General features: G+C 38.7%; 1 protein-coding gene and 1 long non-coding RNA gene across 4 annotated transcripts in view; one reads left to right on the top strand and one right to left on the bottom strand.

Annotated features, from left to right (window-relative positions):
- The window catches only part of FHIT (fragile histidine triad diadenosine triphosphatase), a 1,445,250-nt gene that overhangs the window by 574,200 nt on the left and 855,924 nt on the right, over nucleotides 1-15,126 (bottom strand). The gene's annotated exons all lie outside the window — the stretch shown is intronic.
- The window catches only part of LOC102151844, a 63,798-nt gene that overhangs the window by 3,154 nt on the left and 45,518 nt on the right, over nucleotides 1-15,126 (top strand). For both annotated transcript variants that reach the window (XR_005374840.1, XR_005374839.1), the window contains exon 2: nucleotides 10,650-10,849. This is a non-coding gene — a long non-coding RNA (uncharacterized LOC102151844). The remainder of the gene's footprint in view (nucleotides 1-10,649; nucleotides 10,850-15,126) is intronic.

Raw genomic sequence — 15,126 nt, 5'->3', positions numbered from 1 at the left:
CAGGAAGCCATGGCATCCCTACACCTCAAAGGGGAGAGGAGACAACGGCAATATGAGGGCCTATTAGAGAAGCTGGTGCATGGAGCATGGGCAACTCTATAGGGTAGCCATTGCCAATGGCAATGTTCCAACAGGGAAAAAGTAGAACCCCAAATGCTTTCTGCTCCACTCTTCTGATCTCTTGCCTAACCATCCTATTAATCAATTCCAGACCCAATCTGTAAGGGAGCCGCAAATCCACAGGATAGAAATGGCACAGACTAGAAGAAGGGGAAAAGGCAGGGATGTGGGTGACAGTGACAGAACAACCAACATATTGATCAATTACGATCAGAACAAAAATCATCCTTGCTGAGTACAGATATGACAATCTCAAGTTCCATACCCTCCACAAAGGAGATTACAAAAAAAGACCACCAGCGATCAGGACGTTCTCTGTAGGTGCACAATAACCTATCCTGAACCAAAATGTTGTCTTGATTTATGCTGCAGTCTTGTCCTCACCCCGGTCATAGTCTTCAAAAATTGGAACCAACATTACCCCTGGAGTCAGCAATAAAATGAAAATGGTACCCTTAATTTTAAAGTATAAGGTAACACGGTGCTGAATAACCATGGCATGATTAGTCGATTCGGGACCTGGATGCACAGAATGCGAAGAATCCATCCATTATCTGCTCAACGTAATTCTTTCATCCCAGCAACTTTAAAAACAACGAAGGAAAATTACTGTCCCTTAGTAAAGCCTTTTGAATTTCATATGCATTTAATTAGGTAACCGTCAGCTCCACGACAAGAACCATGACAAATAGTTGTTCTTTTCAAATGAGAAGAATAGACTGCTCAAAGAGCAATATTGATGGTACCCACACCTACTTATACAGGAGTTTCCTACTCTTTTTTCAATTTAGCTAACCATTTTAAAATTCAATAAAGCCTCTGTGACCACTGTTCTCTTAGAGTTCTAGCCATTTAGCTTTTAAAAAACATCCAAGAGCAGCCTCCCTGTGGGCAAAAAGTACCTTGTGCCTGGCCGGAGGCCATTGGCCATCCGCATGCTACTAGAGTATTTTAACAAGATTCTCTTTATAAGCAAACAGAAAAGCAGATAGAGAATAGGGATCACCAGGCAATGCCTCAAATAATCATAATAGTGCTCTAACTTAAATCTACAGTAATGATCCTAGCCCAGCGGCTCAGAGCAAGTGGAGCACCTTTCTTTTTGGGTAAAGGAACAATCTGAAGTGCAGTAAATGGGTTAGGACTTGGGGAAGGGGTTTCATAGGTAGCTAGGAGCACAGAGTATAGAACCTTGAGACTCTACAGGTATTCTATTTGCATTCTTGCCCTTTCTCAAGTGGCATCCAAGGAAAGTAGAGTTCTAAGGATGAAGTTGTCCAGCCCTCTCTGCTGTCCTTGCTTCTATCCAAGCCATGCCTGTCCCTCCTCTGATGGCCCCAAGCCCCACACACATAGTTGAACAAATTCAGAAGACCATACAGTTAATAGCTATTAATTAACAATATATACGCTTATGTTTAACATTTCCATAGATCCTTAAAAATGTATCACCTCTGGTAAGTAAACATTCCTACTAGAGTTAAGAAAAAAGAAGGAAAAACTTATGAAACCCTTTTATTTGGTATGATTAAAATTAAAACTTTACTGCCTCATAATTTCAAATAATAATTCATTGCTGAATGTAGTTAGTGAATGTACTGGATATATAAGCCCGGATGTTCTCATCAATACATTTTGCAAACATGGCTGTGGAATGTCACAATAAAATATTTCCAATCTCTGGGTCTTTTTGATAATTCACTCTGTGTTTTACAAACAATCAGGCTCCCAGGTTTCAAAGGGATTCTAAGCACATCGCTCAGACTGACAGAGCAAGTATTCCAGACAATTGGTTCCCTGAGGGTCAAGACAGTGATGCTCGATCAGGATTCAAACGGGTCATAAACCCTTCATGGATCTCTCTCAAGTGGGTGGTGATGTCTCCCTAGGGCCGCTCATCATTTGCTGCTACAGTCAAGCACTTGTCATTATAGACAAACACCACGTCAGTCTTAGGTACTCATCCAATCACATCGTACTGCAACCAGGGAAGAAAACCGGTGGTATAAAGAAGTCCAAAGAGAAAAATTAGGCATGCGTGCCTACCCAGGCGTGACTACTCGCTGAACACTTCATTTCTGTATCTGTGCTTTCAGCATTGCCACAAAACTCTGCACCTGTTTATCTACCAGGATTACAGGCATCCAAATTGTCCTAGGACCATCTACGTCAAAAGCCCCAAAACACCAAACCCATTTCTAGAAATTTATCCTAAGGAAATAATTGGACAAGTGCCTAAAAGATGAATGTACAGGGTTGTTCACTGCTGTGTTCTTTACAGAAGCACAAGACTGGAAACACATCAATCTCGGTTTTGTTGTCTGCCGAGTTGGATTGCAAAATCTTATTTACACCTGTGACAATTACATCTTGCCATCTAACACCAGCAGCAGACTAAATGTGGCTTTTAGCTTGAGGAACATCACAGTCCTCAGTGCCCTAGAAAACAGAAAGCTAGTGTCATATGTACTTTAAGGCAGAAACTCTGGCCGCCAGTCCTGCTCACATCCCTTCTCTGAAAGGCAACCAGACCTAAGTTTTATTGTATAAATATGACCCCCAGCTCTCCCTCATTCAAAACTCCTGTAAGGCTTCCTATTACCACCAGGACCCTCTGAATACCTTAGCTTGGATCAGAAGGCCTCTGTATGATCCAAGTCTTCTTACTTCTCCAACTCACCTACTGCTACGCATTACCTCACCTACACTGTGCTCCAGTCACATTGGATTTCAGAAAGTACTCTGACCCTTAGGCCTTTGCACACTCTTCATTCATTCTGACTGGACTGCCCTTTCTTACACAATGGCCCAGCTAGCTCCTTCTCATCCTCATGCCTTGGAGGCCTGTCCAGATTTCTCTCCCATTCTTTCCAGCTGTAGATTCCAGTACCCCTTCCCTATGGTTGTTGGTACTTTACTCAATCTATTGTAACTTCCCATTTTCTTATCTATTAAGCACCTTAGAGGCACAGGCTGTGGCTTGTTCATTTTTTAGAAGACAAAGAATACATTTTTTGGGCAATCTCCAACCTCTACTTCCATGCCTACCCTGGGTTGCTAAGCCTTGGTGGTTTCTCTCCCACTCCTGGGTCCTTAATAAAGAAATCTCCTGAAGTATGTCCATACAAGCTATGCCTCATGATTCTCCCACACCATTAAGGCACAACTGTCCTGAATACACATGCCCTTTATCACCAGATTTGTATATTATGTACCCCATAATGAGGGGTGGGTCCAACAAGGGAGATGTAAAGTAGGATGAGTGCCATTAGGTTATTGTATAGTTCCTCAATACTTATTAAGCATTATATGTATGTGTGCGTACATATATCTATACTATAAAGCACTCTAAGTACTTTACATCTATTAAAGCATGTAGTATTGGTAGTGACCCTATAGAAGGCATGTCCTACTATTATCCCCATTTTAGCATGAGAGGTTAAAAAAAAAAAAATCACCTAACAATCTCAAAGCTACTAAATAGCAAAGCCAGACTTTGAGTCATGGTAGCTGCTCTGTGTATAGCCTGAAACACCAAGCACTGCTGCCTTTCCAATATACCCAGGGTGACTCAGCCCCTGGGCGTGGGTAAAGGAGATGGTTAGATGAGCATATCTGAGCAGCACAGAGAAATGTGAGTACATGCTATCATCAGAGAGAACACAGGCGGAGTATCAAACAGGCACACTGGGACAGAAAGTCACGAAGATGCCAAGGACACACTAGCTGAACAGCTGCCCCGTTTCCTCCCCAGAGGGGCTGGTTGCCTGAGATGAGAATGGGTGTTAGTAATCACACCACTTCAGAATTTTGGGCATGAGGCAGGACCTGTGGGAGCCCACAAGAGGCTGCGATGATAGCGAGGTCACTTGCTGGCTGATTTTCCTCTTATTGCTATCATTCTGGGGGTTCCCTGGTGTGAAAAGGCAATTGTTTTGGGGAGAACCACTTTCATCAATGTAAGACTTTATATATCTAACTTCTGTCCCTCGTCCAGCCCTAGACTCCCCCCACCTCTAACACAACCAGGAATTTGCTCTCCAGAAACAAAGATGACAGAAATAAAGTTAGAGACATAGAGATGCTATCACAGCCAACTAAGAGAAACATTTTACCCTCCCTTATCTCAAAACCTGGCTTTGCCGACACTGTGTCTGCTCCTAGACGTCACTTAACAAAAGACTTTAAATAAATTGTTCCTAAAGTTTTTAAAGAAATCTTCATTTCCAGGATCCTATGACTGTATTCCAAGGTAATAAAATATAAATGAGAATAAAGAGCAAGCTAATAAACTGAATTGAAGTCTGCATTACAATAATAAGGTTTGAGAACCATTTACTAACCATGTGTATCTCACTCTCATGACTTATAACATTGGCTGAATTACTTAACAGAAATGAGAGCTCCTATTGCTTCTGTTATCCGATGCGGATGCTTTTTGGAGCTGAACAATGTGACATTTGCTTTAGAGCACTTGTATCTAATCAATACATAATGCTAAATGTGATTTAAAATCAATTTAATTGTACGCCTGCTCTCCCATGAGTCAAGGGGGAAACAAAGGTAACATTTGAGATATGAAACCATTCAGCTATTTCCCGAAGAAGGCATAGGTCCCTTGCTTCTAATGGAGTCCAAGAGGTAAACACAGTTGTTCATACTACAAACTTCACATTTGAAAAAGAATGGTGCTGGAACAGCTAGGATATTGTGTCCTACAAGGTGTATTTGAACTGTGGTTCTTTTATTTCAAACAATTTAACTACTGAAAGCTTTTTTACTTATTATGAAAATTTTCTAAATTACAGAAAACTTGAGTAGAAAAAAACATTTAATAATACATGAAGTACATATATTTAACTTCCTATAACATCACATATTTCTTAAATATATACTTCTTAATTCATATATATATTGTAGCAATCACACATACATACACGCACACACAGCTAAGCCTGAGTGTCTACAATGGTCTGGACTCTGTGCTTACCTGTATCATCTGTCCCCATCTGACCGACAGTAACTGAATCCCAACTCTGTGCCAGGTTACATTATTTACACTAAAGGGAAATTAGGCTCGGAGAGGTTTTAAAAGCACAAAAATCAGCATTCAAATATCTGATGATGCAGCAGACTCTGGAAACTGTATTTTATGTAAAGATATTTAAACAATTCCAAAACAGTCAGTGAATTTCATCTAAATTTTCATATCCTAAGTCTTATAAAAATATGTATTAATTAAACCAACTGACTATTTGTGGTTAACACAGAGACAGGCTGTGAATAATAGTCACTATGTTTTCTGTCTGCATTCAAGTAACTACACAGTTGCGGTATGTAAGGAACAGAAGTTTTTATAATGCCCTTTGTAACATCAACTGAAAATAGCCCTGTACAGTACAATCAGGCAAACTCTGCATTTTTAAAAACTTGGACTTGACTTACATAATCGTGAAATAATAAAGATGTACTAGAAAAACATCTAAAGTACTAAAATTAATTGGAATAGAAATATTTTTGTTCTATTAGAATAAAACAAAAGATTGAGTTATGCCCATAAAATAATCCCTGATTTGTAAATTTTTTTAAAAAGGAGTTTTCTTCTTCTTTTTTTAAAGATTTTATTTATTTATTTGAGAGGTGGAGAGAGATAGCGTGCAAGAGCATGGAGAGGGAGAAGCAGATTCTCCGCTGAGCCGGGAGCCCAACGGGAGCTTGATCCCAGGACCCCGGGATCATGACCTGAGCCAAAGGCAGATGCTTAACTAACTGAGCCACCCAGGTGCCCCTAAAAAAAGTTGTTTTTAAGAAAATCCCCAATTTTATGGCTCTGTGTTAGAAGAGAGAAAAAATGGCAAAACTTTCACAAACTCAGAATTAATTAAAAATGTCTTCAGGTGTTGTCACAATTTGAGCAAGAAAACCTGGATACACCAAAACTATCAGGAGAAATTTTAAGCCATAACTATATTTATAAACATAGCTCCTATATTATGACATCTTTGTCTTTCCTCTTGATCAAAGTTTCAGAGTAAATCCGTTGATGACACGCCATGTAGTAGATGCACTGATGCTCTCTCCTGTATAACTGATAATTCCTCATTTGCCTTTTGGCAAATTACCCTCAGAGGTTCAAACACAGTCCATTATGCCTTGAGTAACGATTGAGAGCTGCACTGTCCAATAGGGTATAGCCACTAACCACATGTCACTAGGGAGCATGTGATATGTGGCTAGTCATAACATGGAGTCTAAGTGTAAAATACACAGTGGATATCAAAGAGTCATCATGGAAAAATAACACAGAGTATCTCATGAACTTTTTATGCTGATTACATTTTTAAATATTTTCGATATATTAGGTTGAATAAACTATATTAAAATTAATTTTGAGGTTACACCTGGGTGGCTCAGTGGTTTAGCACCTGCCTTCAGCCTGGGGCGTGATCCTAGAGTCCCGGGATGGAGTCCCACATCAGGATCCCTGCATGGAGCCTGCTTCTCCCTTTGCCTGTGTCTCTGTCTCTCTTTTTCTCTGTGTCTCTCATGAATGAATGAATAAATAAATAATCTTTAAAAATAAAATAAAATAAATAAAATAAAATACATAAAATAAAATACATTTTAACCTATTTCCTTTATTATTTTTTTAACATGGTTACTAGAAAATTTAAAAATCACATTTGTGGCCTGTACTTTATTTCTATTGGGCAGCACTGGTATAGAGGATAGAGAAAAAAAAAAGATGATATGCTCCCATTTCTGGCTCAGAACTTTTTTTTTGAATATGCTAAGTTACCAATTACATTTTTTCAGATGAAACATACACATTTTAACATAGAACACATTCTGACAGATCTGAGAGAAGACATGAAAAACGTGTGCTTTCTATCATAATGATTATTTTTCTAATAACAACAGCTGTTTGCCTGTACAAGCAAGAGACTGTTTTTCCATACCGGCAAGTACTAGCATTCAATCATGAAAGAAAAATAATTCTCCAAGGCCTTTCCCCACATGCTTTACATCAGCAGCAAGCTGTGCATTCTTATGTACTCTGAAAATCTCAACCAAGTCGGGCCTGCTTCCTGGCTGACTACTTTGCTACTTTTTTCTTATTATGGGAAATACAAAGTGCTCACGTTGGCCTGATTCAGAAACAAGTGCATTATTCAAGCCTGTACAAAACCCAACCCATAGGAAACCCAGACAGGTGAGTGCCCTTTTGCCTCTTGCTTAGCTGCAAAGGAGATTACAGTCACCTCTTAAAAGATGACAAAAAAAAAAAAAAAGAAACTGGTTAAAATTCAACTGTTGAAGAACGTATTCTTGTTTGATGACACTTGAGAACAGCTTGAAATTCTCCCACAAATTTTAAGGTCTCATTTCTTACATTTTGCAGCCAAGAAGCACCTGACCTGTCAAAAGCTAATTAGATCTGTGCTGTCCAAAATGGAAGCCAACAGCCACATGTAGCTATTTAAATTTAACTACAATTAGAAATTCAGTTCCTCCATTGCAATAATCATATTTCAAGGGCTCGATAACCACTGATGGCTAGTGGCTTCTATATAGGACAGTGGAGAACATTTCCATTATTGCAGGAAGTTCTGTTGGAGGGCATCATGTTAGATGATAGCATGTACTACATCACCAATCTGGAAAACTTATGAAAAAAAAAAAAAAAAACAAAGAAGTGAGTAAGGGAGTGAAAAACATGTATTTGGAAAGCAAACTAAGGGACTGCTTTAAAACAAAGTAAATAACATCCTTGCAGTTCCAGTCTGTCAAATCAAACAAAAGGAACTCATTGTTGGCTGCGCTTAGAGATGTAGACAGAAAGTAAAATAAGTGGGAAGCTGATTTATTTGATCCTTTCCTTGGCCACACACAGACTGAAACTCAGGCAAAAATTCAGTTATTCTTAAGTTATAGTTTTGCTTTACTACAACAGGAAGCTACGCTCACTGACATACTTCTTGGGCTAAGTTCACGTTAGAGACACAGGCTTAAGCCTTAATGTGATAAATTATGGTGCTATATGTTAGAAAATCCTTTATTTTTTTAATTGAAGTATAGTTGATAAAAGAATTAATCCTTTTTTAATCTGAGGGTAGAAAAGATCATAATATATGCATTTTCTATTTTTTCTCACTCATTTGGAAGAGATGAAGTAATACCAGGGGAGTTCAAATAGTTAAACAATGGCTAAAAGCCTACCTCTGGAACCAAAAAATCGTCTCCATTGCTTTCTAGTTATACGTACATATACTCTGCGTCAGTATCTTCCTCTGAAAAGCCTAAATGAGATAATGCCTGAACAATTCTCAGTGCGCATACACACACACACACACACACACACACGCACACACATAAGTATATATATAGACTTCTATATATGTGTGTGTATATATATTTTAAAGTCTGCTCCATGTCCAGCATGGACAACTCACAACCCTGATATCAAGACCCGAGTTGAGATCAAGTGTTAGACATTTAACTGATTGAGCCACCTAGGCATCCCTTGGTGCACACAATTTTTGACTAAAGGAATACTTGACCCAGGCAACCATTCTTCCTCTGCTGCTAATCATGCATTTTTAAAAAATGCATAGCACATTTTGTCACAGCAAATATAAGTAAAAATGACTTAAATGATAATATTACAAAACCATGGCAAAAACAAGCAAACAACAACTGCCCTTACCCCCGACAGATTTCATGGCACAGAAGTTCCTAATGTTGTACTGTACATAACAGAGTGAGTGCTCTCAAAAACCTGGATCATGGTACTGAAAGAGAACACTGAAATGAGACAGACTTGCTCAAAGCATCCTTGAGAAGCCACAGAAGAAAGGATTTCCAAAGAGTCCAGGGATAGCAAGAATGGAATGAGGAGAGAGCATGAGCCTGGTGTCTGAAGGCTCCCTAATGAAACCATCTGCATTCCTGGTCACCAAGTACAATCAAACTCCAGGAACTCTCTGTAAGGACACTGGTGCAATCGCTGAGATATGTAATCACACATTATGGTCAAGTCTGGGCACTTCCCACAGTTTGAAACATCATATATGCAAGTTGCCATTTGTAAACAGATTTTTGTTTTTGCCCATTTACATAGAGACCATGAGAAAAGCATCATATCTGAGACGCAGCAGGAGGCATGATAGAACAAGTTTTCCAAACAGAAACATAACTAAGCTCTGTATCAATAAGACAAATCATAGGAAAACACCACAAATCTACATTTCACTTTAAATCTAGCTTTTCCATTAATCGCTGCTACCCTGAAGATTTGTAACAGTTCATGACAGACCACATGTGTTTGATTTTCCACAACAGTCTGTACCACGAAAAGTTTTATCTTAACTGTCTCTATAAATTACCAAGATATTTAAAAATTCCATTAGTTTAACATCCAATAGATACCAAATTGTTTCTTGTACCTGGAGTTGATAGAAAAATCCTTCATCATTCTCTGTCTTCCAAAAAATGAGTTCAGGAAAAATGGTGGAGATTTCCAGTTGCTAGACTCCTTAAATGGTGCTAAGGAAAGATATGACGCGTGTTGTTTTTCACGATATGACATATCTGAACAGCACCAGTGAATATGGAACCAGGACACATAATATTGGCACCATGGGGACTGCACAGTGTATTTATTAGAGCATATAAATTACCCACTGGTATATGAAGGGCCAAGGCAGAGTCAGCCTTCCTTCAGAACTAGATCAGGCCTGGGGGAGTGGAAAGAGAACATAGCTTCGGGAGGGGAGAGGGTCAGAAGGGCCTGCCTCAAACATCAGCACACTCCTCAATAGCTAGGAGACCTCCAGTTCCTTAACCCTCAAGCAGCGATAACAATGCTCCCTTTCCTTCTTGTGGGAAGTGAAGAAGTTACCAAGAACAGAAGATACCATCTAGAATATAGCTTGTATAGCCCACTTCCACGGCAGATATCATGCACCAATTTCCCCATTTGCTATTTCTGTTATGTGTGAGAGAATATATACACTTCTATATTTCTATTATGAAAGAAATATAGTACTATAATACATGTACAAATATGTGTTTATGCATCTGTGTGCTTATACATAAAATGAGTGATTTGGCTCTTTGATCTTCAAATATTTTCCTGGGATGTCAACTCTTCTTTCTTCTTTTTTTCCTGGATTTAGATCTCAGAATCCAAAAATAACCTAGCTTCCCCAAATCTCCTCCTTATTCGTTAAATGAAAGGTGACTCGTGAGCCCACATGCTGTTATTTCTTATCCATATCCTAAAACAGAGGAGGAGGTTTGCAAGTAATACTCTTACTCTCAGTTCTCACCTTATGCATTCAAAGAAGATAAGAAAATAGCTTATCAGATACACAGAATACCAGAGACAGTACAACACAAACAGCCTTTCTGATGACAATCAGCTCTCAACACATCATATACATGTCAGAAGGACTCTGGCCCATCGGTTTACCGAGCTTCTTACTTTTTCTCACTTACCCTCTTGGATTTTTTTTTCCCTCCCTCAGAAAGAAGAATCCCATCTGCTAGAAAGAAATATTTGTAGCCAACATGACAAAAGTGGAATCCCTACTTCATAACAGCTGTGAATCAAAACACGAGTGACTGAAATTAACTACATTGTGTTGCCGAGCAGATGTGCTTCCAGAAACGAACTCCAGCTCTTTTGTTCCCAGGCACCATGTGTAAATCATCCACAGACAACACGGTAGGCCATGTTCTCACCTTATTGTTATTCATGTTAATTCTTAATATTCCTGAACTATTGCAGACTTTGAAATCAAAAAAAAAGAGAAAAGCTTGGGATCCTCCTTTTTTTCCCCAAGAGAGTAAATTCTGAACATTGCCAATCACTCACTAGCAGCCCTGACTAAACAGATGGATTCTGATACCTCTGGTTCGATTTTAAATGCAAACATGTCAATTTATGCTCTGGCACAGGTTCATCCATCTCAAAATCTTTTTTGGGTGGATAATTTTTTTCTTTAAATTTTGTTCTCTCAACTCTGTTTTGCTACATTAGCTGTTAAGCCAATAGAGATCTTATTACAGAAATAGTGATGTGCCTGGTATATTTTAATCCAATAGTCTTAAGTAATTGTACTAAAAACCCTACAAAATAAACTCCAAGTGAAGAGAGACACCTGCAGAAGTTGCAGATTTAGAGGAATATAAAAGAATTTCTAAAAATTGAGGCTAGAAAAAATTTTTAATTAAAATAAATAAAAATTAAAATTGGGGCTTTTTTCCTTGGTGACTCTTTCTATGATGAATAAACATGTATTAGCCTCATAGTCAGAACTAACACGTGGCACATTACTTCCAATCTTTATTCTTGCGCCCATGATAGACAGTGATAATCCACTTCAGGATTTCTGCCATCCTTGCCCATCGGATGTGTTAGCTGCTCTTGAGAGATGTAAGCCAAGGACAAACCTTATCTAGTTAGAAAGATGAACTATACACACACAAAATGACCTGAGTTTTTTAAGCAAGATATGCAAAATAACAGACTATAGAATAATTCCTCAACTGCTGAGAGAGAATATTTCTCTTACTCTACCATAAAGTTGGGTTGTTTTGAGCTGGCTCTGTCCACACAGCACTTTAGTTCACAAGGGGGCAGGGGCAATATTCTGCTGCATTTGTTATTTTATTTCAAAAGATTAAATAAGCAGTGTAACTTTAAATGGTGAGCTTAAAATCTGTTCAATTATAGAACTGCACTTTAGATTTACAGGTATTTGAACTCTGCAGAAACCCGAAAAATCCACATGAAGACACAGGCAGCAGAGAATGGGAAAAACATTTTATCACAAGTCATAAGTACTTGTATAAAATCTTCTTCACTGCACTCTAAACTCTGTGTTAAGAGCCATACCTTGAAAATAATACACTATCTATTGCTTCTCCCTCTCTTTCAAACCTCTTTTTCATAGACTGAACGTAGGAAATGCTATGTGATTATCTCCGAGAAGATGCCTCTAGTCTGCTCTCTGCTTTATAATTAGGATCATTCTTTCCCAAATTCTAGAGTTAGACTGACTTCCATCTTTATGATGGGTGTTGTGGTTTCTTTTTCTTCTTTCTGTGTCTTCATGGGTATTTTTGTGAGAGCTAGACAAAGGCTGCATGCTGGGCTGCCAGGGCCGTGCTCACAGCACTTGGGTCAGTGTGCTGTGTGACCATAGCTTAGGAAGTAGTCACCGAATGAACAATACCAGGAACAAAGTTTATAAGCATGATAGCTCTTTGCACCACAGACCCGGCAATTGATCAGTTGGCATGATTTGAAAGGCACTGAGAAGACTGCATTGGTCCCTTAATCTGATAAAATAAAGACCTAGGCAATATTCCACTGTATACATACACCCCATCTTCTTTATTCACTCATCTATTGATGGATCTTTGGGTTGCTTCCATATCTTGGCTATGGTAAAAATGCTGCAATAAACATAAGGGTGCACACATCTTTTCAAATAAGTGTTTTGTTTTCTTTTGGTAAATATCCAGGAGCAAAATTATTGGATCATATGGTTTTTCTATTTTTAATTTTTTGAGGAACCTTCACATCATTTTCCATGGTGGTTGTATCAATCAATAAATAATTTTTTAAAAGTAGATTGCTTGGAATTCTCACATTATCAATATTTTGTGCATAGGCATTGAATGCCTTTAAAAATTTCTATTGTGGTAAACCATACATAACACCAAATTTCCCATTCTTAACAATTTTTAAAGGTATGGTTTTGTGGTGCTATATAAATACACACACACACACACACACACACACCACTTCACATTCATGTGAAGCCTTCAAAAAAAAAAAAGACTGAGTATCCTTTTCTTCTGATCAGCAGCAAGATAATTTATATAATCTTATAAACACTAAGTTGCTCTCTTCTCTCAAATAAAAGTTTAAAATTAAGATGAAACACAGTAAGAAAAGAACTTCAAGACTGACAAGATTTTGGCTTTGAATGAGGAGCCAAAATTTCAACTCAGACTCCGAGGAGGTAAAAATATTTTCTGGAGGCACTGAAAGCTGAGAATTACAGAGTGGTTAGAAATGAAGAAGCTCAACAGATTGAGGGAAAACTGGGAATAAGCTCACACTTGTTGGCTTTTTAAGCAAATGCTGTCATACAAGATCCTTCATTCAATCTCCTCAAGGAATTCATCCCCAGCCCCGTTTTCCAGCTTATTCTGATGGAGAAAATTTGCAGTATGTCCCCAGAGTGAATGAGTAGGAGAACCCAAATTCAAGCTCATAATGGTGGAATTCAACTTCTATGCTTGTTGAACTCTGCTCTATAGTCTTCTCCTATGAAGACAAGACTGATATCTCTCATGTAACAATGAATGTCAGTGGAAGTCTGTTTCCAATATCACTTGATAGTTACTCCCAGGACACTTTCCTTACCTGCCTTGCTCCTTATGTAAGTAGCTAGACCTTAAATAATCATTTCCTCTGGGGAAGAATGAGACAAAGCAGAAAGCTCAGGAAAAATAGGTCTCCCTGCCTTTTGTGTCTCAATACCTAGGACTTACAGAAAGAAATCGAGTTATCCAAAAAAAAAAAAAAAAAAAAAAAAGCAGGTAAAAATACAAGAAAATATGATTAAGAACACAGTCTCTCTCTATACCAACTCTAAACACCACACCTTCCATCTAGACAACCTGGGCTCGAATTAGAGAGAAGTGTAGAGAAAAGCAATGATGATCAAGAAGCAGGACTTGCTGCTCCCAGGCCAAGCCTGGGAGATGGCTTGACCTCGAGGGGGCTCTGGGGAACCTGATCGTTCAGTGAGACCTGTCCATCCTTCCACAAGGGAGAAACCTATGAGAACAAGAAGGCTCTTGCTTCTGACTTTTCCTTTCAGGATTTTATACACTTCACATTCTACCTAAGGTTCATGTTGCACAAACAACATATGAAATATAAAAGGCCCTGTGTCCCCACAAATGCCATGGACAAAGCAGCCCCAGTGGCTCAGAGGTTTAGCGCTACCTTCGGCCCAGGGCCTGATCCTGGAGACTTGGGATCCAGTCCCACATCAGGCTCCCTGCATGGAGCCTGCTTCTCCCTCTGCCTGTGTCTCTGCCTCTCTCTGTCTCTCATGAATAAATAAATAAAATCTTAAAAAAAAAATGCTATGGATAGAACAAAAACCTCATGACCCAGATGCCTTACAGATGGCGGCAACATGCACAGCCCAGTGATGCCACAGACAGCACAGAGAGGATCATGTGGGACAGTGGGTGTCTCCTCAGACACCAGAGTAAATGGATGACAGCGAGCATCAGAAGGGACCTGCTCCATCCCCAGAACTTGGACATGGCCAGGAAAAAGACGAAGAATTCCCTAACATATTAGTATCATTCTTCCTACCAACTTCATAGAACGGATAAAAATCAAATAAAGTTACAGAATGATTTTATTTTTGCATATCTTAGTTTGTGTAATGAAATAGGTTTTTCTATATAACTGCTTAAAATGTAATTCAATATACTAAAAAACTACAGAATAATTCAGCATAAATTGTTAGGTGTGCAGTTGCCTAGTAGACCAACACCATTTCAAGAAAAGGTATTTATTCTGCACATTTTTTTGAGATACAGAATGTTGTCTGTAATTTTGCTAGTGTGGGGAAGAGAGGCTAAGGTGGACAGAGGGATAGGGAGTGGACTTATCTGATCATAATGATGATCAGAATAGACACATTCTCTAGCAGTTTAAAGTAGAACTACAGAAAAACAGCATGTAACAAAAGGGAAAAGCTATAGCTTTGTAGCTATAGCTCAAGCTACGGACTCTGCTGTTTGTTTAGATTTCATCTGGAATAACTCTCTCTATATATATGATGGAGAAGAGGGGTACTGATTAATTCTAAAGTCACCTCCCTATGGTCTCCCAGATATGTTACAGATACCACTCCAAATTCCCAACACCACTTGACACAAAATCTTCTGTGGCCTTATTAA

Source organism: Canis lupus, chromosome 20, assembly GCF_011100685.1.
Source record: "Canis lupus familiaris isolate Mischka breed German Shepherd chromosome 20, alternate assembly UU_Cfam_GSD_1.0, whole genome shotgun sequence".
Lineage (NCBI taxonomy): Eukaryota > Metazoa > Chordata > Mammalia > Carnivora > Canidae > Canis > Canis lupus.
The sequence above is the reverse complement of the archived record's forward strand: the minus strand, read 5'-3'. Positions and strand labels throughout refer to the sequence as shown.